This window comes from Somniosus microcephalus, chromosome 4 (genome assembly GCF_052327205.1).
Source record: "Somniosus microcephalus isolate GS21.2 chromosome 4, FLI_Smic_1.0, whole genome shotgun sequence".
Lineage (NCBI taxonomy): Eukaryota > Metazoa > Chordata > Chondrichthyes > Squaliformes > Somniosidae > Somniosus > Somniosus microcephalus.
In genome coordinates this window covers 72,935,480-72,963,299 of record NC_140990.1, presented here as the reverse complement: position 1 = coordinate 72,963,299, position 27,820 = coordinate 72,935,480, and the positions used below count along the sequence as shown (strand labels likewise).

Here is a 27,820-nt window from a genome sequence, read left to right as displayed (position 1 = left end):
TTTCACCCCTACTCTCCAACCCCCCTCACCACAACTCCTCCTTCACACCAACTCTCCAACCCCCCACACCCCAACTCCACTTTCACCCCTACTCTCCAACCCCCCTCACCCCAACTCCTCTTTCACCCCTACTCTCCAACCCCCCTCACCCCAACTCCTCTTTCACCCCTACTCTCCAACCCCTCACCCCAACTCCTCTTTCACCCCTACTCTCCAACCCCCCTCACCGCAACTCCACTTTCACCCCTACTCTCCAACCCCCCTCACCCCAACTCCTCTTTCACCCCTACTCTCCAACCCCCCTCACCGCAACTCCTCTTTCACCCCTACTCTCCAACCCCCTCACCCCAACTCCTCTTTCACCCCTACTCTCCAACCCCCTCACCCCAACTCCTCTTTCACCCCTACTCTCCAACCCCCCTCACCCCAACTCCTCTTTCACCCCTACTCTCCAACCCCCACACCCCAACTCCTCTTCACCCCTACTCTCCAACCCCCCACACCCCAACTCCTCTTTCACCCTACTCTCCAACCCCCTCACCCCAACTCCTCTTTCACCCCTACTCTCCAACCCCCTCACCCCAACTCCTCTTCACCCCTACTCTCCAACCCCCACACCCCAACTCCTCTTTCACCCCTACTCTCCAACCCCCCTCACCCCAACTCCTCTTCACCCCTACTCTCCAACCCCCTCACCCCAGCTCCTCTTTCACCCCTACTCTCCAACCCCCCTCACCCCAACTCCACTTTCACCCCTACTCTCCAACCCCCCTCACCCCAACTCCCCTTTCACCCCTACTCTCCAACCCCCCTCACCCCAACTCCTCTTTCACACCAACTCTCCAACCCCCCTCACCCCAACTCCTCTTTCACCCCTACTCTCCAACCCCCCTCACCCCAACTCCTCTTTCACCCCTACTCTCCAACCCCTCACCCCAACTCCTCTTTCACCACTACTCCCCAACCCCCCTCACCGCAACTCCACTTTCACCCCTACTCTCCAACCCCCCTCACCCCAACTCCTCTTTCACCCCTACTCTCCAACCCCCCTCACCGCAACTCCTCTTTCACCCCTACTCTCCAACCCCCTCACCCCAACTCCTCTTTCACCCCTACTCTCCAACCCCCCTCACCCCAACTCCTCTTTCACCCCTACTCTCCAACCCCCTCACCCCAACTCCTCTTTCACCCCTACTCTCCAACCCCCCTCACCCCAACTCCACTTTCACCCCTACTCTCCAACCCCCCTCACCCGAACTCCTCTTTCACCCCTACTCTCCAACTCCCTCTCCCCAACTCCACTTTCACCCCTACTCTCCAACCCCCCTCACCCGAACTCCTCTTTCACCCCTACTCTCCAACCCCCTCACCCCAACTCCTCTTTCACCCCTACTCTCCAATCCCCCTCACCCCAACTCCCCTTTCACCCCTGCTCTCCAACCCCCCTCACCCCAACTCCTCTTTCATAGCAACTCTCCAACCCCCCTCACCCCAACTCCTCTTTCACCCCTCACCCCAACTCCACTTTCACCCCTACTCTCCAACCCCCCTCACCCCAACTCCTCTTTCACCCCTACTCTCCAACCCCCCTCACCCCAACTCCTCTTTCACCCCTCACCCCAACTCCACTTTCACCCCTACTCTCCAACCCCCCTCACCCCAACTCCTCTTTCACCCCTACTCTCCAACCCCCCTCACCGCAACTCCTCTTTCACCCCTACTCTCCAACCCCTCACCCCAACTCCTCTTTCACCCCTACTCTCCAACCCCCCTCACCACAACTCCACTTTCACCCCTACTCTCCAACCCCCCTCACCCCAACTCCTCTTTCACCCCTGCTCTCCAACCCCCCTCACCGCAACTCCACTTTCACCCCTACTCTCCAACCCCCCTCACCCCAACTTCTCTTTCACCCCTACTCTCCAACCCCCGTCACCCCAACTCCTCTTTCACCCCTACTCTCCAACCCCCCTCACCGCAACTCCACTTTCACCCCTACTCTCCAACCCCCCTCACCCCAAATCCACTTTCACCCCTACTCTCCAACCCCCCTCACCCCAACTCCCCTTTCACCCCTACTCTCCAACCCCCTCACCCCAACTCCTCTTTCACCCCTACTCTCCAACCCCCCTCACCCCAACTCCTCTTTCACCCCTACTCTCCAACCCCCCTCACCCCAACTCCCCTTTCACCCTTACTCTCCAACCCCCCTCACCCCAACTCCTCTTTCACCCCTACTCTCCAACCCCCCTCACCCCAACTCCCCTTTCACCCTTACTCTCCAACCCCCCTCACCCCAACTCCTCTTTCACCCCTACTCTCCAACCCCCCTCACCCCAACTCCCCTTTCACCCCTACTCTCCAAACCCCTCACCCCAACTCCTCTTTCACCCCTTCTCTCCAAACCCCTCACCCCAACTCCTCTTTCACCCCTACTCTCCAAATCCCTCACATCAAGTGAGAGCGCTCAGGGAGCGGGTTCATGAACCCCGGGGGGACGCGAGCTGCTCACACCCCACGCTCAGGGAGCGGGTTCATGAACCCCGGGGGCCGCGGCCTGCTCACACCCCGAGCTCAGGGAGCAGGTTCATGAACCCTGGGGGGCCGCGGGCTGCTCACACCCCGAGCTCAGGGAGCAGGTTCATGAACCCCGGGGGGACGCGGCCTGCTCACACCCCGAGCTCAGGGAGCGGGTTCATGAACCCCGGGGGGACGTGGGCTGCTCACACCCCGAGCTCAGGGAGCAGGTTCATGAACCCCGGGGGGACGCGGGCTGCTCACACCCCGAGCTCAGGGAGCAGGTTCATGAACCCCGGGGGGACGCGGGCCGCTCACACCCCGAGCTCAGGGAGCGGGTTCATGAACCCCGGGGGGACGCGGGCCGCTCACACCCCGAGCTCAGGGAGCGGGTTCATGAACCCCGGGGGGACGCGGGCCGCTCACACCCCGAGCTCAGGGAGCGGGTTCATGAACCCCGGGGGGACGCGGGCCGCTCACACCCTGAGCTCAGGGAGCGGGTTCATGAACCCCGGGGGGACGCGGGCCGCTCACACCCCGAGCTCAGGGAGCGGGTTCATGAACCCCGGGGGGACGCGGGCCGCTCACACCCCGAGCTCAGGGAGCGGGTTCATGAACCCCGGGGGGACGCGGGGCGCTCACACCCCGAGCTCAGGGAGCGGGTTCATGAACCCCGGGGGGACGCGGGCCGCTCACACCCCGAGCTCAGGGAGCGGGTTCATGAACCCCGGGGGGACGCGGGCCGCTCACACCCCGAGCTCAGGGAGCGGGTTCATGAACCCCGGGGGGACGCGGGCCGCTCACACCCCGAGCTCAGGGAGCGGGTTCATGAACCCCGGGGGGACGCGGGCCGCTCACACCCCGAGCTCAGGGAGTGGGTTCATGAACCCCGGGGGGACGCGGGCCGCTCACACCCTGAGCTCAGGGAGCGGGTTCATGAATCCCGGGGGGACGCGGGACGCTCACACCCCGAGCTCAGGGAGCGGGTTCATGAATCCCGGGGGGACGCGGGCTGCTCACACCCCGAGATCAGGGAGCGGGTTCATGAACCCCGGGGGGACGCGGGCCGCTCACACCCCGAGATCAGGGAGCGGGTTCATGAACCCCGGGGGGACGCGGGCCGCTCACACCCCGAGATCAGGGAGCGGGTTCATCAACCCCGGGGGGACGCGGGCCGCTCACACCCCGAGCTCAGGGAGCGGGTTCATGAATCCCGGGGGAGAAATCTTGTGCTGCTGCTGTGCCAGAGGTGAGGTGAGGTCTCTCTCTCTGCCCGGGGGGAGGAGGCGGAGAGACAGAGGGGAGACCACATCTGTTGCTGCAGCTGCTGTTTGGGGTGCCAGAAAAGAGAGAGGAGAGAGTAAGACCAGGAGACCAGAGCCAACAATGGAGGGAAGCCATTCCATCACTGCTTCTCCAGCTGGACTCCAATACAGGAGAGAGAGAAGAACAGCATCCCTTCAACATCTGCTTGGGAGGAGGGAGAGCCTACACTCACCCCGATATGTATGTCGAGGCCTGCGTGAAAGCCATGGCTGGGGTTGTCGGCCCCTCGGCCATCGTAGCAGCCTCGAATATGTACGGCAAGGCTGTGTTCTTCTTGCGGTCAGAGCGGGCGGTGGCCCTGGCGGTATCAAGGGGGCTCACTGTGGGTGGGACTTTCCTGCTGGTGGACCCTCTTGAGGCCGCCGCGCAGAGGATCGTCCTCTCCAACGTCCCGCCCTTTGTTTCGGCTGAGCTCCTCCTCCCCCACCTGCGTCAACTGGGGGAGGTGAGGCCGAGGATCACACCGATCCCACTCGGCTGCAGGGAGGCCAGCCTCCGGCATGTCTTCTCCTTCCGGCGCCAGCTCTTCCTTCAGCTGGCGTGGGAAGAGGAAACCGAAGACGTGTTTATCGTCTGCCACGAGGGGACCACCTACCGCGTCTATTGGACGTTGGACGAGGTGCAGTGCCACGCCTGTAAGGGGGTGGGGCACACGAGGAGGAATTGCGCCGCCTCCAAGACCGCCGGAACATCTGAGGCGGCCGAGGCTGGCACCGCCGCCACTCCTCCCTCTGATACTGGCCGCGCGTCCACGGCTCCCGATGCGCGGGCGGCGCCGGGGGCCAACACCATCACGGCCTCCGGCGGGGGTGGAGGGAGAGTGTCCGGCCGGGAGAAAGTCAAAGAAAAAGACGAAACACCTTAGGGCGGGTCCCCTCGTGGAGCGAGACAGTGACGAGCTTCAGGAGCTCACCTCCACGTACCTGGCAGAAATAGCCACAGAATTCGAAAAGGTGGGGGCCTCGTGCCCGGGGCCGTGATCACAACCGCTGAGGTGGAACAACCAGGACCTGCGGCTGGCCTCGGGCCCGAGGAACCCAAAGAAAACCCTGTTCAGCACGGGGCGGCAGAGGGGGAGGCCTTGGAAGAGAGGGGGTCTACCAGACTCCAGTTCCCTTCGGGGGGAAAAGGAGGCGTGTGTCTGAGGGGGAGGAGGAAGAGGAGAAGGACGATGAGAAGCAAGGTCCCTCCTCGCAAGTGAAGTCATCACTTGCCGCGGATGTTGCGGCCCCTCCCACCATCACCGCCAGTAACATCCGGCAGGAGCTGCCTGTCCCCCAGGAGGGCGCGACAGTAGAGTCTTTCCTGGCTGTGCCTCCCGGGGTTGGGGACGAGACCCTGCTCATGGGGGGTTGGGGGGGGGGGACGCCGCTGCCCATGGAACTCATAAATCCGGATTCAACAACTCCTGCCATGTCGAGCACCCTGGAGACTGGGGCGGGCGAGGCCATCAATGCTGAGCCTGCCGGGGACATTCAGGCCATCCATCCCCGGGGATCTGCTCGACTTGGTCCAGGTCCAGGACAAAAAGTCCCAGCCCGCTGGGTCGGTGGTTGATAGCGGTGAACGGGACGTTGGCACCGGGGGCGCTAGGGGAGCTGGGAATAATGTACTCCCCAGTTTCCCCGTACGTGCCGGGGGTGGGGACCCCGGGCCGCTGCCTTCTCCTGACCCGGCGCCACCAGAGGAGCCCGGTGGGGACACCTCTGCCACCGATCTTGGGGGTGAGGTCGGGGCAGAGGCGGGGGCAGCCGATGGCGACCCCCGGAGGAGGGCGGGGACCCAGCGTGGGATACTGAGGATGAGTTAGAGTCCATCGCCAGTGAGGCGGTGGATAGCCTCGCGCCCCTCGCCAGGTCCTCTCTCATCCCCATTGAGGAAATCCGGGACTTTGTGTGCCAGGGTCGCCGTAGCCAGGTTCGGCAGGCCCTCGAAAGATGGTCGGATCTGGCACTGCTCGTCAGCTCCGCCGGTGCCGCACTGTAAACCTTGGGCACGGACAGGGGCGTGAGCCCGGCCGAGCAGTGTCGGGTCCAAAAGTTCCTCACCGGGCTGCTGATGGAGTGGCGGTTGACTGGTGGCTGCTCTCCCTCCTCCCGTTAGGTTAAGTAGAGGTTGCACTATGCTCTTGTCATGAAGATAACCATAGCCAGCCTCAACATCAATGGCAGCAGAGATGCACGCCATACATTTAATAACTTCTCTGTCATCTGGCACGGGAGGTATGCGGTGTGCTCCCTGCAAGAAACCCACACCGTTCCGGAGGACGAGGCCATGTGGCTCCCGGAGTGGCAAGGAGGTGTCAGCACGAGCCACCTCTCCAACTATTCCAGCGGGGTGGCTATTTTGCTGGCCCCGCATTTTCAGCCGGAGATCTTGGGGGTCAAGGAGCACGTGCCGGGGCGCTTGCTCCAGGTCACTGTTCACCTGGGGGGGCGTGCCACTCCATCTAGTGAACGTGTATGCCCCCGCGGCCGATGCGCAGCAAGTGCGCTTCTTTGAAGAAGTGTCCGCTCTTCTGGGCTCCATCGACGTCAGCAAGTGCGTCATCCTTGGGGGGGGGGGAGTTTAATGCACCCTCGAGGCGAGGGACCGTTCGGGTCCCCCGTACAGTCTGGCGGCGATGGAGAAGTTGAGGGACCTGGTCGGGTCCTTCGACTTGGTGGACGTCTGGCGAAATCTCCATCCCGACTCCAGCCTTCACTTACGTGAGGTCTGGAGGAGGAAGGTCCAGAATCGACTGCCTTTACATTTCCCGGGCGTACGTCTCCTGTGTTCCGGCGGCTTCCATGCGGCCGGTGCCGTGCACGGACCACCACCTGGTGTGGGCGGAGCTCACTCCGTTACACACGCTGGGGGGGTCAACGTACTGGCATTTTAACAACCTGCTGCTGGAGGACGAGCGGTTCCGGGATTCATTTCGTCGGTTCTGGGCTGACTGGAGAAGGAACCGGGGGGGCTTCCCCTCCTTGAGGCTATGGTGGGACGTGGGCAAGGCTCATGGCTGTCTCATCTGTCAGGAGTACGCGAGGGGGTCGACGAAGAGGCGGGAGCCCGGGTCGGGCGGTTGGAGAGGGAGGTGCTCGGTCTGGAGTCCTGTCTCGGTCAAGTCGTCGATGACCCGGCCCTGCAGAAGGTGTACGAAGAGAAGAAGGGCGTGCTGAAGGACCTGCAGCTCGTCAGGTCCCGAGGCGCGTACGTGAGGTCGCAGATCCAGATCCTCCGGGACCTGGACCGCTGCTCCCCCTTCTACTCGCTGGAAAAAAGACGGGGGGTCCATAAGCAGCTCTTGGGGCTGCTGGCCAACGATGGATCTCTGGTCTCGGATCCGGAGGGGATCAGCGCGGAGACCCGGGCCTATTACAGGGCTCTGTTCTCTCCGGATCTGTCCAGCGAGGATGCGCGCAGAGTTTTGTGGGAGGAGTTGCTGAAGGTCGGCCCGGAGGGCGCCGAAAAATTGGACGCTCCGCTAAGCTTGGCGAAGCTGACCGGCGCCCTCGGCCAGCTCTCGAGGGGAAAGTCCCCGCGGCTGGACGGGCTGACCGTGAAGTTCCACAGGGAATTCTGGGGCGTCCTGGGGGGGCGACTACGCGCGGGTCCTGGGGGAAAGTCTGGCGACCGGGGAGATGCCCCTCTCATGGCGCAGGGCGGTCATTGTCCTGCTGCCTAAGAGGGGCGATCTCCGCCTTTTAAAAAACTGGTGCCCGGTCTCCCTCCTTTGCATGGATTATAAATTTTTTGCCAGGGCCATGTCTGCCCGCCTTGGCACTGTGCTGGCCCACATGATCCACCCCGACCAGTCCTACACGGTCCCGGGCCGGACTATCCACGATAACATCCATTTGGTCCGGGACCTGGTCCACCATTCCCAGAGGGCTGGTCTGTCGGATGCCTTCCTTTCCCTGGATCAGGAGAAGGCATTCGACAGGGTGGATCACGAGTATCTCTTTGGAACTCTGTGCGCATTTGGGTTCGGGACGCATTTCGTCGCCCGGATCCGATTTGTGTACGCCGCCGCAGAGTGCCTGATAAAAGTTAACAGGTCTTTGACGGCGTCCCTTCGCTTCGGGAGTGGGGTGTGTCAGGGATGCTCCATGTCCGGTCAGTTATATGCTGTCTGCGTGGAGCCTTTCCTGCGCCTCTTGCGGAAGAGGTTGACGGGACTGGCTCTGCAAGGGCCGGGCGTGCAAGTCATCCTCTCGGCTTACGCCAATGATGTGCTCCTCATGGTCACAGATCCAGCTGACTTGCGGAGGATGCGAGAATGCCAGCAGATTTATTCGGACGCATCCTCCGCCAGGATCAACTGGGAGAAATGTTCTGGACTCCTGGTGGGCCAGTGGCGAGTGGACTCCCTGCCGGAGGAGTTCAGGCCCTTCGCCTGGAGCACCACGCACCTCCTCTACTTGGGAGTCTACCTCAGCCCCGCCGAGGACGCTTGGCCGGCGAACTGGCAAGAGCGGGAGGCCAAAGTCACCGCTCGCCTAGGACGCTGGACAGGACTGCTCCGAGCGTTGTCCTACAGGGGTCGAGCGCTGGTCATAAACCAGCTGGTGGCCGCCATGTTGTGGTACCGGTTGGTCACTTTGATCCCGCCCCCTGCGTTTGTCGCCAAGATGCCGAAGAAGCTCATCGACTTCTCCTGGGACAAAGGGAAGCACTGGGTCTCTGCCACAGTTCTGAGTCTCCTGCTTAGGGAGGGCGGTCAGGCGCTGGTGTGCCTTCGCACCCGGGTGGCGACTTTCCATCTTTGGACCCTGCAGAGATACCTGTACATCGAGAATCCTCCTCGATGGTGTGCACTGGCGACGTATTTCTTCCGCCAGCTGCACGGCCTCAACTATGACATGCAGCTCCTGTTTGTGGAATTGGGCCGTACGCGTGCCTACCTGCGGGAGCTGCCTGTCTTCTACCAGGAACTGCTATGGGTCTGGAACAGCGTCACCTCCAGGCGGAGTTCTCCCCCGTCAGGAGTGGTGGCTCTCCTTCGGGAGCTGCTGCTCAGGAATCCGCACCTCCAGGACCGCTGGATTGGGCGGCTGGCGGAGGGCTGGGCTGTGCCTGGTAAGGTGATCAGGGTCGGGGACCTGCTCGATGGCGGAGAAGTGGGCTGGATGGTGCCAGAGGAGCAGGCGCAGCACCTGTCCTGGGCCAGCGTCCGGCTCGCGGCCAAAGCCATCGAGACGCTGAAAGCGGCACTGGGTCCCGACTCCACTAGGTGTATCGAGGAGGCTGAAGCACGTGGGGCGATCCCGACCAAACTGACCCCCGTTCAGACGGAATTTCTCATCAGCGCGTGGCCCCGAAACCCCTCTCGGGAACCGGCGCCTCACAACTTGAGCCATCTCGGGGAAATGTCCTCCGTGCCTTTTAGTTCCGCGCGGAGGGGTTTCCTGTACGGGCTGCTCCTGCACACTCTCCACTTTGTCATATTCGCCTGCCGTCCGGACATGCCTTGGCGTGCCATCTTGCCGTCCGGTGGAGGCGGAGGTCCCCAATGGGGGGCTCTCTACGCGGGAGTCCTCCCTTTATTTATTGGGGACTTGGCCTGGAGGGTGTTGCATGGAGCAGTCCCGTGCAATAAGATTTTAAGTAAGTTCACGGACTCCCAGGCTGCTTGCTACTTTTGCGGCCTAGAGGAGTCCGTGTTCCATGTTTATGTGAAATGTGAAAGGTTGCAGCCCCGTTCCATCATTTTTTTTAAAAATTCATTGATGGGATGTGAGCGTCGCTGGCTAGGCCTGCATTTAGTGCCCATCCCTAATTGCCCTTGAGAAGATGGTGGTGAGCCGCCTTCTTAAACCGCTGCAGTCCATATGGTGTAGGTACACCCACAATGCTGTTAGGAAGGGAGTTCCAGGATTTTGGCCCAGCGACAGTGAAGGAACGGCGATACAGGTCCAAGTCAGGATGGTGTGTGCCTTGGAGGGGAACTTGTAGGTGGTGATGTTCCCATGCGTCTGCTGCCCTTGTCCTTCTAAGTGGTAGAGGTCGCGGGTTTGGAAGGTGCTGTTGAAGGAGCTTTGGCGAGTTGCTGCAGTGCATCTTGTAGATGGTACACACTGCAGCCACAGTGCGCCGGTGGGGGAGGGAGTGAATGTTGAAGGTGGATGGAGTGCCAATCAAGCGGGCTGCTTTATCCTGAATGGTGTCGAGCTTCTTGAGTGTTGTTGGAGCTGCACTCATCCAGACTAGTGGAGCGTATTCCATCACACTCCTGACTTGTGCCTTGTAGATGGTGGAAAGGCTTTGGGGAGTCAGGAGGTGAGACACTCGCCGCAGAATTCCCAGCCTCTGGCCTGCTCTTGTAGCCACAGTATTTATATGGCTGGTCCAGTTCAGCTTCTGATCAATGGTAACCCCCAGGATGTTGATAGTGGGGGATTCAGTGATGGTAATGCCATTGAATGTCAAGGGGAGATGGTTAGAGTCTTGCTTATTGGAGATGGTCATTGCCTGGCACTTGTGTGGTGCGAATGTTACTTGCCACTTGTCAGCCCAAGTCTGAATGTTGTCCAGGTCTTGCTGCATATGGACACGGGCTGCGTCAGTATCTGACGAGTCTCGAATGGTGCTGAACAGTGTACAATCATCAGCGAACATCCCCACTTCTGATCTTATGATGGAGGGAAGGTCATTGATGAAACAGCTGAAGATGGTTGGGCCTAGGACACTGCCCTGAGGAACTCCTGCAGTGATGTCATGTGATTGAGATGAATGACCTCCAACAACCACAGCCAACTTCCTTTGTGCTAGGTATGATTCCAACCAATGGAGAGTTTTCCCCTTGATTCCCATTGACTTCAGTTTTGCTAGGGCTCCTTGATGCCACACTTGATCAAATGCTGCCTTGATGTCAAGGGCAGTCACTCTCACCTCACCTCTTGAGTTCAGCTCTTTTGTCCATGTTTGGACCAAGGCTGTAATGAGGTCAGGAGCTGAGTGGCCCTGGCGGAACCCAAACTGGGCGTCAGTTAGCAGGTTATTGCTGTGTAAGTGCCGCTTGATAGCACTGTCAACGACACCTTCCATCACTTTGCTGATGATTGAGAGTAGACTGATGGGACGGTAATTGGCTGGGTTGGAGTTGTCCTGCTTTTTGTAGACAGGACATACTTGGGCAATTTTCCACATTGCCGGGTAGATGCCAGTGTTGTAGCTGTACTGGAACAGCTTGGCTAGGGGCGCAGCTAGTTCTGGGGCACAAGTCTTCAGTACTATTGCTGGAATGTTGTCAGGGCCCATAGCCTTTGCAGTATCCAGTGTCTTCAGCCGTTTCTTGACATCACGTGGAGTGAATTGAATGGGCTGAAGACCGGCATCTGTGATGCTGGGGACCTCAGGAGGAGGCCGAGATGGATCATCCACTCGGCACTTCTGGCTGAAGATAGTTGCAAATGCTTCAGCCTTGTCTTTTGCACTCGTGCTGGGCTCCACCATCATTGAGGATGGGGATATTTTTGGAGCCTCCTCCTCCTGTTAACTTTAATTGTCCACCACCACTCACGACTGGATGTGACAGGACTGCAGAGCTTTGATTTGATCTGATAGTTGTGAGATCGCTTAGCTCTATCACATGTTGCTTCCGTTGTTTGGCATGCAAGTAGTCCTGTGTTGTAGCCTCACCAGGTTGACACCTCATTTTTCGGTATGCCTGGTGCTGTTCCTGGCATGATCTCCTGCACTCTTCGTTAAACCAGGGTTGATCTCCCGGCTTGATGGTAATGGCAGAGTGAGGGATATGCTGGGCCATGAGGTTACAGATTGTGGTTGAATACAATTCTGCTGCTGCTGATGGCCCACAGCGCCTCATGGATGCCCAGTTTTGAGTTGCCAGATCTGTTCGAAATCTGTCCCATTTAGCACGGTGGTAGTGCCACACAACATGGTGGAGGGTATCCTCAACATGAAGACGGGACTTCGTCTCCACAAGGACTGCGGTGGTCACTTCCACCAATGCTGTCATGGACAGATGCATCTGCAACAGGTAGATTGGTGAGGACGAGATCAAGTAGGTTTTTCCCTCTTGTTGGTTCCCTCACCACCTGTCACAGACCCAGTCTGGCAGCTATGTCCTTTAGGACTCGGCCAGCTCGGTCAGTTGTGGTGCTACCGAGCCACTCTTGGTGATGGACATTGAAGTCCCCCACCCAGAGGACATTTTGTGCCCTTGCTACTCTCAGTGCTTCTTCCAATTGGTGTTCAACATGAAGGAGTACTGATTCATCAGCTGCGGGAGGGTGGTAGGTGGTAATTAGCAGGAGGTTTCCTTGACCATGTTTGACTTGATGCCATGAGACCTCATGGGGTCCTGAATCAATGTTGAGGACTCCCAGGGCTACTCCCTCCCACCTGTATACCATGGTGCCACCACCTCTGGTGAGTCTGTCCTGCCGGTGGGACAGGACATACCCAGGGATGGGGATGGTGGTGTCTGGGACATTGGTTGTAAGGGGCTGCTCCTCGATTTTTGGCTGCACTTCAGTCCCACGCTCCTGATCTTCGGTCACCCGGTGCGGAGGGAAGAGGGCAGGTCGGAGGACCTCCTTGTAGGACTGCTCCTGGGCCTGGCCAAAGTGGCCATAAACAGGTCCAGGCAGCGGGCGGTCGAGGGAGTCATTCGGCCCGATTGCCTGCCTCTCTTCCGCGGCTATGTTCGCGCCCGGGTGGCCCTGGAGATGGAGCATGCGGTGTCTGCCAGCACACTTGAGGCCTTCCGAGACCAGTGGGCACCGCGGGGACTGGAGTGCATCATCACCCCGGCCGGGGTGATTTTAGTTAAATTTGATTACGGAAACATGGCTCCAGGGTGGCCGAGGCTGGAAAATCAATATCCAGGGGTATTCAATATTCAGGAAAGATAGGCAAAAAGAAAAGGGAGGTGGGGTAGCATTGCTGGTTAAAGAAGGGATTAACACAATTGTAAGGAAGGATATTAGCTCTGATGATGTGGAATCTGTATGGGTAGAACTGAGAAATACCAAGGGGCAGAAAACGTTAGTGGGAGTGGTATATAGACCTCCAAACAGTAATGCGGAGGTTGGGGATGGCATTAAAAGGGAAATTAGAGAAGCGTGCAATAAGGGCACAGCAGTCATCATGGGTGAATTTAATCTACATATAAATTGGGCTAACCAAATTAGTAACAATATTGTGGAGGAGGAATTCCTGGAGTGTTTACGGAATGGTTTCCTGGACCAATGTGTCGAGGAACCAACCAGAGATCAGGCCATCTTAGACTGGGTATTATGTAACGAGAAAGGATTAATTAACAATCTTGTTGTACGAGGCCCCTTGGGTCGGAGCGATCATAATATGATAGAATTCTTCATTAAGATGGAGAATAAAGTTGTTGACTCAGAGACTAGGGTCCTGAATTTAAATAAAGGAAACTACGATGGTCTGAGGTGCGAGTTGGGTAGGATTGATTGGGGAATGTCACTCACAGGGTTTATGGTGGATAGGCAATGGCAAGCATTCAAAGACCGCATGGATGAACTACAGAATTTGTTCATCCCAGTTTGGCATAAAAATAAAACAAAAAAGGTGACTCAACCGTGGCTAACAAGGGAAATTAGGGATAGCATAAGATCCAAGGAGAGGACATATAAATTGGCCAGAAAAAGCAGTAAACCTGAGGATTGGGAGCAGTTTAGGATTCAACAATGGAGGACAAAGAGATTAATTAAGAAGGGGAAAATAGAATATGAGAGGAAGCTTGCAGGGAACATAAAAACTGACTGTAAAAGCTTTTATAGATATGTGAAGAGAAAAAGATTGGTGAAGTCAAGCGTAGGTCCCTTGCAGTCAGAATCAGGGGAATTAATAATGGGGAACAAAGAAATGGCAGACCAATTAAATACATACTTTGGTTCTGTCTTCACAAAGGAGGACACAAATAACCTCCCAGAGATGTCGGGGAACATAGGGTCTGATGAAAGGGAGGAACTGAAAGAAATTAGTATTTGTAGGGAAATGATGTTAGGATAATTGATGGGACTGAAGGCCGATAAATCTCCAGGGCCTGATAATCTACATCCTAGGGTACTTAAGGAAGTGGCCCTAGAAATAGCAGATCCATTGCTGATCATCTTCCAACATTCAATGGAATCTGGAACAGTACCCATGGATTGGAGGATAGCTAATGTTACCCCACTATTCAAGAAAGGTGGTAGAGAGAAAACAGGGAATTACAGACCGGTAAGCCTGACATCGGTAGTGGGGAAAATGCTAGAGTCCATCATAAATGATGTAACAGCAGAGCACTTGGAAAACAGTGACAGGATCGGACAAAGTCAACATGGATTTACAAACGGTAAATCATGCTTGACTAATCTACTGGAATTTTTTGAGGATGTAACTGGTTAAAATAGATAAGGGAGAACCAGTGGATGTGGTGTATTTGGACTTTCAGAAGGCTTTCGATAAGGTCCCGCATAAGAGATTAGCGTGTAAAGTTAAGGCACATGGGATTGGGGGCAAGGTACTGACTTGGACAGGGAACTGGTTGGCAGAGAGAAAGCAAAGAGTTGGAATAAACGGGTATTTTTCCGAGTGGCAGGCAGTGACTAGTGGGGTACTGCAGGGATCGATCCTTGGACCCCAGCTATTCACAATATATATTAATGATCTAGACAAGGGAACTAGATGTAATATCTCCAAATTTGCAGACGACACAAAGCTGGGTGGGCGTGTGTGCTGTGAGAAGGATGCCGAGAAACTCCAGGATGATTTGGACAGGTTGGGTGATTGGGCAGAAACATGGCAGATGCAATATAACGTGGATAAATGTGAGGTTATCCACTTTGGTAGCAAAAACAGGAAGGCAGATTATTATCTGAATGGCAATAGATTGGGTGAAGGGGAAGTGCAACGAGACCTGGGTGTCCTTGTGCACCAGTCGCTGAAGGTAAGCATGCAGGCGCAGCAGGCGGTTAAGAAGGCAAATGGTATGTTGGCCTTCGTAGCGAGAGGGTGTGGTAAACCACTGTTATTGTTGTTCACCGTTGTTGTTGTTGCACACTGCTGTACCTATGCATGCCTCAACATGTCTCGGCTGGCTCCACCCACAGGCACCAGGTATAAAGGTGATTGACCTGCAGCCCCCTGCCTTCTTGGAACCCAGTCAACCACGAGAGGCATGCTCTGTTCTTTGCTAATAAAAGCCTTTAGTTACTCTCCTAACTCTCCGTCTTTTATGAGTAATTGATAGCGCATCAGAGGGTTTGAGTACAGGAACAAGGATGTCTTGCTGCAGTTGTACAGGGCCTTGGTGAGACCACATCTTGAGTATTGTGTGCAGTTTTGGTCGCCTTATCTGAGGAAGGATGTTCTTGCCATGGAAGGAGTTCAGCGAACATTCACCAGGCTGATACCTGGGATGGCAGGAATGACGTATGAGGAGAGAGTGGGTCGATTGGGCTTGTACTCGCTGGAGTTTAGAAGAATGAGAGGGGATCTCATTGAAACTTATAAAATTCTGACAGGACTGGACAGACTAGATGCAGGAAGAATGTTCCCGATGGTTGGGGAGTCCAGAACCAGGGATCACTCTAAGGATAAGGAGTAGGCCATTTAGGACAGAAATGAGGAGGAATTTCTTCACCCAGAGAGTGGTGAACCTGTGGAATTCTCGACCACAGAAGGCAGTAGAGGCCAATTCATTAAATATATTCAAGAAGGAGTTGGATATATTTCTCAAGGCTAAAGGGATCTAGGGGCATGGGGAGAAAGCAGGGACCGGGTACTGAATTTGGATGATCAGCCATGATCGCATTGAATGGCGGAGCAGGCTCGAGGGGCCAAATGGCCTACTCCTGCTCCTATCTTCTATGTTTCTATGATATGTCTTAAAATTAATTTCAGTATTTTAAGTTTCTTCACAATCGGCTTGTTTGGCCGGGAGAGCGGGAGGCTCCGTTCAGCAATGCAGAGAGCCCTGCAGATGGAAAAGAATGTCGGCCAGAGTCTGCTGGATCTGCAGAAACTCTCCACTGGGAACGCCGACCCTCATCTGTGTGAATTCCTGGAGACCCACTATCTGGATGAACAAGTGAAGATGATCAAGAAGCTTGGCGATCACATCATCAACTTAAAGAGACTGGGACCCCTGCCTTGTAGGCATGAGGGCCTGTGACTTTGTACAAAGAGCCGAGACTTGAGCTTTGTAAATGTCATTAACTGTTAATTAAACTGTCCCATCAAACACTCCCAGAGCAGGTACAGCACAGGTTAGATACAGAGTAAAGCTCCTTCTACACTGTCACATCAAACACTCCCAGGACAGGTACAGCACAGGGTAGATACAGAGTAAAGCTCCCTCTACACTGTCCCATCAAACACTCCCAGGGCAAGTGCAGCATGGGTTAGAAACAGAGTAAAGCTCTGTCTACACAGTCCCATCAAACACTCCCAGGGCAGGTACAGCATGGATTAGATACAGAGTAAAGACCCCTCTGCACTGTTCCATCAAATAGTGCCAGGGCAGGTACAGCATGGGATGGATACAGAGTAAAGCTCCTTCTACAGTGTCCCATCAAACACACCCAGGGCAGTTACTGCATGGGTTTGGTACAGAATAAATCTCCCTCTACACTGTCCCATCAAACATTCCCAGGGCAGGTACAGCACGGGTTAGATACAGAGTAAAGCTCCCTCTACACTGTCCCATCAAACACTCCCAGGGCAGGTACAGCATGGGTTAGATAGAGAGTAAAGCTCCCTCTACACTGTCGTATCAAACACTTCCAGGGCAGGTACAGCATGGGTTAGATGCAGAGTAAAGCTCGCTCTACACTTTCCCATCAAACACACCCAGGGCAGGTACAGTACAGGTTAGATACAGCACAAAGCTCCATCTACACTGTCCTATCAAACACTGCCAGGGGAGGTACAGCATGGGTTAGATACAGAATAAAGCTCCCTCTACACTGTCCTATCAAACTCTCCCAGGGCAGGTACAGCATTGGTTACATAGAGAGTAAAGCTCGCTCTAAACTATCCCATCAAACACTCCCAGGGCAGGTAGAGCACGGGTTAGATACAGAGTAAAGCTCCCTTTATACTGTCCCATGACACAATCCCAGGGCAGGTACAGCACGGGTTAGATACAGAGTAAAGCTCTCTCTACACTGTCCCATCAAACACTCCCAGAGCAGGTACAACATGGGTTAGATACAAAGTAAAGCTCCCTCTACACTGTCCCATCCAACACTCCCAGAGCAGGTAAACTACGGGTTAGATACAGCCACTGACACCAATCTCCTCCTGTCTGAAATAAACCAACCCCACAGTCACTGACACCAATCTCCTCCTGTGATATAAACCAATCCCACAGGCCCAGAAAAGTTAAACTCAGCCCATTATCTGGATTGGACTTGTCTCCATTCCCGTGCCGAGGGGATTGCTGTACCAGACGGGAGGGGCAACATTTGGGGACTCTCGATTCTCCACCAATTCCCATTCCCCTTCTTTCTGGTGGATAATGGAGGTGCCACAGTGTGTAATGTGCAAGTCAGTGAGAATTGTCAGTGAGGATTAATCAGCACTTTCTAATTGGAGATGTTAATCAGCAGAACCGTTCAGATATTGAATTGTAGATTTTGTACCAAAGGTCAATTTCGGGAGAAAGTAAAATTCATAATTTTGTCAAATAATTTCTTATGAAAGTCCTGAATTAAGGGTAATAATCACAGACAATGGTTCTTAAAGGGACACTGCAGCCCAACAAGTCAATCAGCTATATATCCAGAATATTAACCATATAACTGGGCTGGAGTTTATTAACATCAGCAGAAACAAACCCCAACTGTCAGAATGAACAAGGTTCTGTCCTGGATGTGATTAACAGCAGCAATAACAGCAGAATCCAAACCCTGCAGTGACTTGTGAACTCGCTGGTGTCTCAGCAGATTGGATGACTGAGTGAATCCCTTCCCACACTCGGAGCAGGTGAACGGTCTCTCCCCAGTGTGAACTCGCTGGTGAGTCAGCAGGCTGGATGGCTGAGTGAATCCCTTCTCACACATGGAGCAGGTGAATGGCCTCTCCCCAGTGTGAACTCACTGGTGGGTCAGCAGGCTGGATGACTTAATGAACCCCTTCCCACACACGGAGCAGGTGAACGGTCTCTCGCCCGTGTGAGTGCACTTGTGTACAATGAGATTGGATGAACACCTGAACCTTTCCCCACAGTGAGAGCAACTGAACGGCCTCTCCCCAGTGTGAACTCGCTGGCGGTGAATCAGTTCCTCAGAGCTTTTAAAGCAGTTTGCACAGTCGGAGCATTTAAAAGGTCTCTCGTCAGTGTGAACTCGCTGGTGAGTCAGCAGGTTGGATGACTGAGTGAATCCCTTCCCACACACGGAGCAGGTGAACGGCCTCTCCCCGGTGTGACAGTAGCAATGAGTTTCCAGCAGGCATTGGTAATTGAATCCCTTCCCACACACAGAGCAGGTGAACGGCCTCTCCCTGGTGTGACTGCGTCGATGAGCTTCTAGCTGGGACGGGTACTTGAATCCCTTCCCACAGTCCCCACATTTCCACGGTTTCTCCATGTTGCGAGTGTCCTTGTGTCTTTCCAGTTTGGACGATCGGTTTAAGCCTCGTCCACACACAGAACACGTGTACGGTTTCTCCCCACTGCGAACGGTGCGATGCTTTTTCAGGCTGTGAAACTGGTGAAAGATCTTTCCACAGTCAGTGCACTGGAACACTCTCACTCAGGTGTGTGTGTCTCGGTGCTTTTCCAGTCACACTGATGTTTGAAATGTCTTCCCACAGGCAGAACAGACAAACATTTCTCCTTCCACATTCAAAGGCCGATGATATTCAGGTCCAGATGAATTGAGTGATTCTCAGATCCTGACGTGATGTTTGGTTTCAGTTTCCCGTCTGTAAATCTTCCCCTTCTAACACCCTGTAAAAGGAGTTTACAAAAGTCATCACTGTAAGTACAGGATAGAAATTCAGAAAAGACAATTCTAGTTTGTGTACAACATTCTTTCACACATGGGGATTCTAGCCCTGGGACTGTACATGGTGATCACTGAACACAAAACCCAGGCTGTGAATCATTTTCAGCTACTGGACTTAGCGTGTGTCCCATCGCATCTCTCTCACTTTTAATGTGTGAATAGAGCATCACGCCTGCAAACCTGGTTTTAAATTTAAATTCACTCACCAAATGTATTTAACAAAAGATGCACAAGTAAACCTGTCACAGCCCACTAATCCAGCGCTACATTCACAGGAGGAAGCCTGTTATCTAACTCCTCGAGTGGACAAAATAAAGAAAGATCCTAAATGCAAGAGTCCCTCGAATCCTTTGTAATGACCTTTCAAATCCTGACCGGTTCCTTCCTTATTCTAGAATTCCCCAACCTTGTGGGAGTCGATATTGGTCAGAAACTGCTAATTGGAAATTTCTAATTGATTTTTCACTTTCAGCTGCTTCAAGCTGACCAGGTCCTTCACTCAGAGAATCTCCAAGGAGACTCTTTGATTTAAACACAGCTCTCCCCTCTTTCATATCCGGGATTAGTTACCGGGAATTTATATACCCGACTGTCGTGTATGTACCTTTAAGAGCCCCTGTGTACTGTAATACCGGTAGTGACCACTCAGGTATATAAGCCTGTATAGTGTCTTGTATCTTTTAGTTCACCTCCAGACTTTGTTCAGTAAACACCTGTTAAACCAACTCCTGCATTCCGTGTCTCCATTAACACACGGATACAACAGTGGCGACGAATTGGAAACGGACTTACCTGCAATTCAGCAGCACCTCAAGGAGATCGATTCCTCAGACGAAGGTCGAAGAAAAAAAACGAAAAAAATCCAAAAAAACTGTGGTTTCACCAGCTAGCCGGGCTGGTGGCAGGTACTGCACTAATCCTTCCTGTGCTGCGGGCTGGGTCTTGATCGGGTGGCTCTGCAGCGGGGCCGAGCAGCGAGTCGGAAGGCGGAGGCAAACAGAGACGGAGGGTGGAGCACTCGGGAGACGGCCGGCGCTGCAAAGCAGGTCGGCGTTCGGACCAAGCAGAGGGAGGGGAAAGTCCCAGAGAGTCCGGCGGGAATGAGTCTCCAACTATTAAAAATATCTGTGTGAATAAAAAACCACGGAGAACAGCATTGTCAGCAGCGGCAGCGGCGGGAAAGCGCGGGAGGCGCCATTTTTTCATGGCAGGGAAGAAAGGAAAGCACAGGAGGCGCCATTTTTGATTTTCAGGATGCCTAAGACTGGCAATATTACTGCTTTCGATAGTGATATAGAGGATTGGACCACATATGTTAAATGAGTGGAGGTATATTGCACAGCGAATGAAGTAGAGGATGATAAAAAGGCATTGGTACTTCTAAATCTGATGGGCGCAAGGGCATACGGGCTGTTACGAAACTTAATCACTCCAGCCAAACCGATGGACAAGAATTTTAAGGAGATTGTTGATACCCTACAGGAGCACTTGAACCCAACACCGCTGCTGATAGCGGAACGATTCAAATTCTTCAGGAGGAATCAGCACAAGAATGAAAGTAACGCTGATTACCTCACTGAATTAAGAAAGCTGTCAAAGCACTGCCAATTCGGGGCATGACTGGCAGATTCTCTACGAGACAAATTCGTCTGCGGTCTCCTAAGTGAAGGAACACAGAAAAGGCTAATTTCTGAGAAAGATTTGACACTGGACAAGGCTTTCAGTGTGGCTGTATCATACGAAGCAGCAGCAAGAAGAGCTGCAGAGATACAGCAAAAGCCACAGGACTTCAGCACCCATGAAATGACACGGGGTTTCGAGAGATGTTATCGCTGCGGCAGATCCACCCATGACTAGAGGGACTGCTGGTTCAAGGACAAAGCATGCAGGCAATGCGGAAAGATGGGACACATTGCACGTGTATGCCGATCTGGAAACAAAAAATCCACTGACAGAAAAAAAGTCAATAAGGGAAAGTACAGAAAGGTACAAATGATGACGGACCCTAGCTCCGAAGACCAGAAGAGCGATAGCGACTCCGGAAACAAGAGATTAAGCTGTCTCAAATTACATAATGTAATTGCCAAAGAAGATTACCAGACCATTTGGGTTACCCTCACGATAGCGGGGTCCCCAGTTAAAATGGAGCTAGATACAGGATCAGCTCTGACCGTCATAAGTCGACGGGATTACGAGCGGCTATTTCCGCATATACCTTTGAAAGACACATCCATTATCTTGAAGACATATACGGGGCAGAAAGTATACCACAGAGGGAAAATAAGGGTGCCTGTTGTATACAACAGCAAGGAAATACAGACGTTGTATTTATACATTCTGCAAGATAGTGGTCCACCGCTGTTGGGACGTGAATGGATCAGGAAGATATGTTTAGACTGGCACTCCATTCAGGCACTGACGGTGACCAGTAAGAATAAAAATGATGATGACGTCATACCTGATCGATTAAAAGACACCATGGCCAACGCCAAAGAAGTGTTTCAACAGGAACTAGGAACCTTGAAAGGCATCACCGCCTCAATAAAAGTGGAAGATGTGGCAATTCCCAAGTTTTTTAAGGCAAGGCCAGTGCCATACACAATACGTCCAGCAGTCGAGGCAGAGCTGGAGAATTTGGAAAAGGCAGGCGTGTTATCCAAGGTAGATTGGAGCGAGTGGGCAACACCCATCGTCCCGGTCATGAAGAAAACGTTGAATAATGATAAATCTGAAGAACAGAGAAAAATTCACATCTGTGGGGACTTCAAGGTGACTGTAAACCCAATCCTTCACACGGTACAGTATCCTCTTCCGAGGGTAGAAGATATTTTCGCCTCACTATCCGGAGGGAAACGTTTCACCAAAATTGACTTGGCACAGGCATATCTACAGATGGAGGTTGAGGAGGCCTCTAAAAAGTATCTCACGAAAAACACACACAAAGGCCTGTACCAGTACAATCGACTGGTTTTCGGAGTAGCATCAGCTCCAGCTATCTGGCAAAGAGCTATGGAGCAAGTCCTGCAAGGAATTCCAGGGACTCAATGCTACCTAGATGACATCCTTGTAACAGGATAAAACGACAACAAGCACCTTGCCAATTTGAAGCAGGTGCTCACTAGGCTGAGAGAACGGGGCCTATGAGCAAATCGCCACAAGTGCGAATTTTTCCAGAAACAAATATCATATTGTGGCCATATAATTAACGAAGAAGGGTTGCATAAGTCACCTGAAAAAATTGAAGCAGTCATAAAAGCCCCAGCACCTGAAAATGTCTCACAATTAAGGTCATTCCTGGGATTGATAAATTACTATCATAAATTTTTACCGAACTTGTCAACTGCTCTGCACCCTCTCAACGCACTGCTACAAATGGGAGTAATTTGGAAATGGAGCGAAGACTTTAAACGTGCCTTCCATAAATGCAAAGGCTTGATCACGTCCAAGGAAGTGTTGGCTCATTACAACCCATCACTGCCAATCAGACTGGTGTGCGATGCATCCCCTTATGGCGTAGGAGCGGTATTATTGCATAGATTCCCTGATGGCTCAGAGCGGCCGATAGCTTTTACATCACGCTCATTGAAGTCAGCTGAGCGTAACTATGCCCAGATCGACAGGGAAGCACTCAGCCTGGTATGGGGAGTGAAGAAATTCAACCATTACCTACATGGACAAAAATTTACCTTGTTGACTGACCATCAACCCCTCGTCTCCATATTCAACCCTAAAAAGGGCATTCCCATTATGACAGCGCAAAGGCTACAGAGGTGGTCCCTTTTCCTTGGGGCACACCAATATGACATAGAATACAAAGGATCAAAACAGCATGGGAATGCTGACGGTTTATCGCGCCTACCATTGCCAACGGTAGAAGAGGCACCTACAGTGGACCCAGTGGAGATGTTCCACTCAACCATAGTGGAATGTCTACCAGTAACAAACTCTACCATTGAAAAGGAAACGAGAAATGACCCGACTCTCTCATGAGTCTACGATTTAACGGTGAAGGGATGGCCAGCACATGGCGAACCACTGTTGCCAGCATTCTCGCAAAGAAGAGAACAGCTGTCAGTGTGCCGAGGAACCTTGATGTGTGGATCCAGAGTGGTGATTCCACCCAAACTCAAGGATAAAGTGCTAAAGGAGCTTCACGAGGGGCATCTGGGTGGAGTGAAAATGAAGAACCTAGCCAGAGCGTTTGTGTGGTGGCCAGGTATCGATGGAGACATCGAAGAAATGACCAAGAGCTGTCTAGGCTGCCAGAAGGTCCAAAACGCCCCACCACAAGCCCCTCTACATCCATGGGAGTGGCCCTCATCTCCATGGCAAAGGGTACATATCGACTTTGCTGGTCCATTTATGGACTCAATGTTCTTAATCGCGGTTGATGCACATTCCAAGTGGCCGGAGGTAATAAAGATGTCCTCCACCACCACGGAAAAAACCATCACAGTATTAAGGACCATATTTGCCAGGAATGGGCTGCCTGAACAGATCTGTTCTGATAATGGACCGCAATTTGTGTCCGAAGAATTCAGGAAGTTCTTAAAAAACAATGGGGTTGAGCACTACACGTCCGCCCCATACCATCCCGCCACCAATGGATTAGCTGAAAGGTTTGTCCAGACCTTCAAGAAGGCCATAAAGGCCATGGGTAATGAAGACATAAATCTACAACATAAGGTAGATAATTTCTTGTTTGCGTACAGGAATGCAACACGTGGTTACAAACCAAACTCCCGCCATGATGTTTTGCAATAGAAGACTAAGATGCCGGCTGGATTTGATCAAGCCAAACATCAGAAGGGATGTAGAGAACCGGCAATTTCAAGGCATGAATGAAAGGCCAACTAGAACCTTCCAGATAGGTCAACAAGATTTGGCCCGGGACTACCGTACCGAGAAATGGCAGCCTGGAACTATTTGCACATGACTAGGACCGCTGATGTATACCGTGGACATTGGAGAAAGCATAATAAGGCACCATGCTGACCAGATCATAGAGTCATCCGAAAAGCGACAACCTACACCACAACTCTATATGCCTAATGATGAAGCAGAGATACCCATAGTATCTACCTCTGATCCGGTGATACTGGAACCACATGAACCCGACACTGGCATTCAAGCCGAATCGACCTTGCCAAAAGAACCTACTACACAACCGAAAACTACTACACCACTGAGGCGTTATCCGGACCGAGTCAGGAAGCCTCCAGAGAGACTGACTTATAATTGACTAGCTGGGGGTGCCCGGCGGTGCCAAGGCTTTTTTGAGGGCATGTTGTTGTTTGAAGAGAGAGAGGGAGTGACTGGGGGGGAAGAGAGAGAGGGAAGGAGAGAGAGAGAGAGGGAAGGAGAGAGAAAGAGAGGGAAGGAGAGAGGGAGAGAGAGGGAAGGAGAGAGAGCGAGAGAGAGAGGGAAGGAGAGAGAGAGAGAGAGAGAGAGAGGGAAGGAGAGAGAGAGAGGGAAGGAGAGAGAGAGAGGGGGGAAGGAGAGAGAGGGAAGGAGAGAGAGAGAGGGAAGAAGAGAGAGAGGGAAGGAGAGAGGGGGGGAAGGAGAGAGGGGGAGGAGAGAGAGAGGGGGAAGGAGAGAGAGAGAGGGAAGGAGAGAGAGATGGGGTGAGAGAGAGAGAGACTGGGGGAGAGAGACGGGGAGAAGAGAGAGAGATGGAGGGAGAAGAGAGAGAGATTGGGGGGAAGAGAGAGAGACTAGGAGTGTGTGTGAGAGAGAGAGAGAGACTGGAAGTGTGAGAGAGAGAGAGAGAGTCTGGGAGTGTGAGAGAGAGTGGGAGAGTGTGAGAGAGAGACTGGGAGTGTGAGAGAGAGAGAGAGAGAGAGTGGGAGTGTGTGGGAGAGAGAGAGAGAGAGAGTGGGCGTGTGTGTGTGTGAGAGAGAGAGAGACTGAGAGTGTGTGAGAGAGAGAGACTGGGAGTGTGAGAGAGAGAGACTGGGAGTGTGAGAGAGAGAGAGACTGGGAGTGTGAGAGAGAGGGACTGGGAGTGAGAGAGAGAGATGGAGTGAGAGAGAGAGAGAGACTGGGAGTGTGTGTGAGAGAGAGAGAGTGGGAGTGTGAGAGAGAGGCTGGGAGTGAGAGAGAGAGAGAGAGAGAGACTGGGAGTGTGAGAGAGAGAGAGAGAGAGAGACTGGGTGTGTGTGAGAGAGAGAGAGAGTGGGAGTGTGTGAGTGAGAGAGAGAGACTGGGAGTGTGAGAGAGAGAGACTGGGAGCATGAGAGAGAGAGAGAGAGAGAGAGACTGGGAGTGTGAGAGAGAGAGAGATTGGGAGTGTGAGAGAGAGAGATTGGGTGTGTGAGAGAGAGAGAGATTGGGAGTGTGAGAGACAGAGAGATTGGGAGAGAGAGAGAGAGAGAGACTGGGAGTGTGAGAGAGAGAGAGATTGGGAGTGTGAGAGAGAGAGAGACTGGGAGTGTGAGAGAGAGAAACTGGGAGTGTGAGAGCGAGAGATTGGGAGTGTGAGAGAGAGAGATTGGGAGTGAGAGAGAGAGATTGGGAGTGTGAGAGAGAGAGAGAGATTAGGAGTGTGAGAGAGAGAGATTGGGAGTGGGAGAGAGAGAGTGATTGGGAGTGTGAGGGAGAGAGATTGGGAGTGAGAGAGAGAGAGATTGGGAGTGTGAGAGAGAGAGATTGGGAGTGTGAGAGAGATTGGGAGTGGGAGAGAGAGAGAGATTGGGAGTGTGAGAGAGAGAGAGATTGGGAGTGAGAGAGATTGGGAGTGTGAGAGAGAGAGAGACTGGGAGTGTGAGAGAGAGATTAGGAGTGAGAGAGAGAGAGATTGGGAGAGTGAGAGAGAGAGAGATTGGGAGTGAGCGAGAGAGAGACTGGGAGTGTGAGAGAGAGAGATTGGGAGTGTGAGAGAGATTGGGAGTGTGAGAGAGAGAGACTGGGAGTGTGAGAGAGAGGGAGTGTGAGAGAGAGAGAGTGGGAGTGAGAGAGAGAGAGAGTGGGAGTGAGAGAGAGAGAGACTGGGAGTGAGAGAGAGAGAGAGACTGGGAGTGTGTGAGAGAGAGAGAGACTGGGAGGGTGTGAGAGAGAGAGAGAGACGGAGTGAGGGAGAGAGAAACTGGGAGTGAGAGAGAGAGAGAGAGAAAGATTGGGAGTGAGAGAGAGAGAGACTGGGAATGTGAGAGAAAGAGACTGGGAGTGAGAGAGAGAGAGAGAGAGAGACTGGGAGTGTGTGAGAGAGCGAGAGAGAGAGTGGGAGTGTGTGAGAGAGAGAGTGGGAGTGAGAGAGAGAGAGAGAGTGAGATAGGGAGTGTGAGAGAGAGAGAGAGAGAGAGAGAGTTTGAGTCTGAGAGAGAATGGGAGTGTGTGAGAGAGAGAGTGGGAGTGTGAGGGAGAGAGAGCGAGTGGGAGTGTGTGTGTGAGAGAGAGAGAGAGAGTGGGAGTGTGTGAGAAAGAGAGAGAGAGAGTGGGAGTGTGAGAGAGAGAGAGAAACTGGGAGTGTGTGAGAGAGAGAGAGACTGGAAGTGTGAGAGAGAGATCGACTGGGAGTGTGAGAGAGAGTGGGAGTGTGTGTGAGAGAGAGAGAGAGAGAGAGAGTGGGAGAGTGTGAGAGAGAGAGCGAGGGGGAGTGTGCGTGTGAGAGAGAGAGAGAGTGGGAGTGTGTGTGAGAGAGAGAGAGACTGGGGGTGTGTGAGAGAGAGAGACTGGGGGTGTGTGAGAGAGAGAGACTGGGAGTGTGTGAGAGAGAGAGACTGGGAGTTTGAGAGAGAGAGACTGGGAGTGAGAGAGAGAGACTGGGAGTCTGAGAGAGAGAGACTGGGAGTGAGAGAGAGAGACTGGTAGTGTGAGAGAGAGAGAGTGTGTGAGAGAGAAGGAGAGAGACTGCGAGTGTGAGAGAGAGAGAGTGCGAGAGAGAGAGAGAGAGAGAGACATGGAGTGTGAGAGAGAGAGAGAGACTGGGAGTGTGTGAGAGAGAGAGAGAGAGTGGGAGTGTGTGTGTGAGAGAGAGAGTGAGGGAGACTGGGAGTGTGAGAGAGAGAGACTGGGAGCGTGAGAGAGAGAGAGAGAGAGACTGGGAGTGTGAGAGAGAGAGAAACTGGGAGTGTGAGAGAGAGAGATTGGGAGTGTGAGAGAGGGAGAGATTTGGAGTGTGAGAGAGAGATTGGGAGTGTGAGAGAGACATTGGGATTGTGAGAGAGAGAGACTGGGAGTGAGAGAGAGAGAGATTGGGAGTGTGAGAGAGAGATTGGGAGTGTGTGAGAGAGAGAGATTGGGAGTGTGGGAGAGAGAGAGATTGGGATTGTGAGAGAGAGATTGGGAGTGTGAGAGAGAGATTGGGAGTGTGAGAGAGAGAGATTGGGAGTGTGAGAGAGTGAGAGAGAGAGACTAGGAGTGTGAGAGAGAGAGAGAGAGACTGGGAGTGTGAGAGAGAGAGGGAGTGTGAGAGAGAGAGAGAGTGGGAGTGAGAGAGAGAGAGAGTGGGAGTGAGAGAGAGAGAGACTGGGAGAGAGAGAGAGAGAGAGACTGGGAGTGTGAGAGAGAGAGAGAGAGAGAGACAGAGTGAGGGAGAGAGAAACTGGGAGTGAGAGAGAGAGAGAGAGAGAAAGATTGGGAGTGAGAGAGAGAGAGACTGGGAATGTGAGAGAAAGAGACTGGGAGTGGGAGTGAGAGAGAGAAAGAGAGACTGGGAGTGAGAGAGAGAGAGAGACTGGGAGTGTGTGAGAGAGCGAGAGAGAGAGTGGGAGTGTGTGAGAGAGAGAGAGAGTGGGAGTGTGAGAGAGAGAGAGAGTGCGATAGGGAGTGTGTGAGAGAGAGAGAGAGAGAGAGAGTGGGAGTCTGAGAGAGAGAATGGGAGTGTGTGAGAGAGAGAGAGTGGGAGTGTGAGGGAGAGAGAGAGAGAGTGGGAGTGTGTGTGTGAGAGAGAGAGAGAGAGAGAGAGAGAGTGAGTGTGTGAGAAAGAGAGAGAGAGAGTGGGAGTGTGTGAGAGAGAGAGAGTGGGAGTGTGAGGGAGAGAGAGAGAGTGGGAGTGTGTGTGT

General features: G+C 53.4%; 1 pseudogene; it reads right to left on the bottom strand.

The window, feature by feature from the left end:
• LOC147119209 (uncharacterized) overlaps nt 1-18,562 on the bottom strand; it is a 139,291-nt pseudogene extending 120,729 nt beyond the window's left edge.
• Between the last annotated feature and the right edge of the window lie 9,258 nt (nt 18,563-27,820).